This window comes from Octodon degus, unplaced genomic scaffold (assembly GCF_000260255.1).
Source record: "Octodon degus isolate 3935 unplaced genomic scaffold, OctDeg1.0 scaffold00099, whole genome shotgun sequence".
NCBI classification, from domain to species: domain Eukaryota; kingdom Metazoa; phylum Chordata; class Mammalia; order Rodentia; family Octodontidae; genus Octodon; species Octodon degus.
The window spans coordinates 5,078,131-5,078,946 of record NW_004524675.1 but is presented as its reverse complement, the minus strand read 5'-3'; the positions used below and the strand labels follow the sequence as shown (position 1 = coordinate 5,078,946).

Genomic DNA, 816 nt, shown 5'->3' with positions numbered 1-816 from the left:
AAAGAAAAAACTTTGCTCCTTTATCCTTGGGTATTGAGTATTCTGTCTCAACAATGAGAAAAGTAACTAAGACATCTCTGCTTCCACCCATGGATTCAATATCAGTTAATATTAAGATTGCCATCCCTTGTTTGCCAGGTCCATATGCTTAACTTATAATGAGATTGCTTCCCAAACCCCACTGTAAACTGACAATATTTTAAATCAAAAAACATATTTAATACACCTGATTTACCAAACATCAGAGCTTAGCTTGCCTTAAACATGCCAAACCATCTGTTAGCTAACACTTGATCAAAATAATCTACAAAATTATCTACAAAACCACATCTCAGCTACAAGAAAGCCCCTTTTACCTAATAATTTTATTTTCTAACTGATACATATAATTGATAAAAGGGTACTATATACTGTTTCCATACACATATACATATACATTATATAATATTTAAATCAAGAGGTACACATCTACCTCTTCAAACACCTAACATTTTATTGAAAACCACTCAGAATCATTTCATATATACAACTATTACATACTACCACCCTACTGTACAATGGTACACTAGATCTTATTCCTATTCAACTATAACTTAGTGGCCACTGATAAACTTTTCCCCATCTGTCCTCCAAATTTCATAAAGTGTTAAATAGCTTGTATAACTTATTGACTGCTGTACTGAAATTGAAAACCAAAATTCTCCTGCACTACAGTAAAGTGCAAGCATGAACTCAGGACTATCCTTCTTCCAGATATTCTGTCTGGCTACTGATGTTATGACATTCAACGTTCAAACATTTTAAACACAAATATAT

The 816-nt window shown here is 32.5% G+C and overlaps 1 protein-coding gene across 4 annotated transcripts in view; it reads right to left on the bottom strand.

The window, feature by feature from the left end:
• The window catches only part of Caap1 (caspase activity and apoptosis inhibitor 1), a 160,266-nt gene that overhangs the window by 106,901 nt on the left and 52,549 nt on the right, over positions 1–816 (bottom strand). The window lies entirely within an intron of this gene.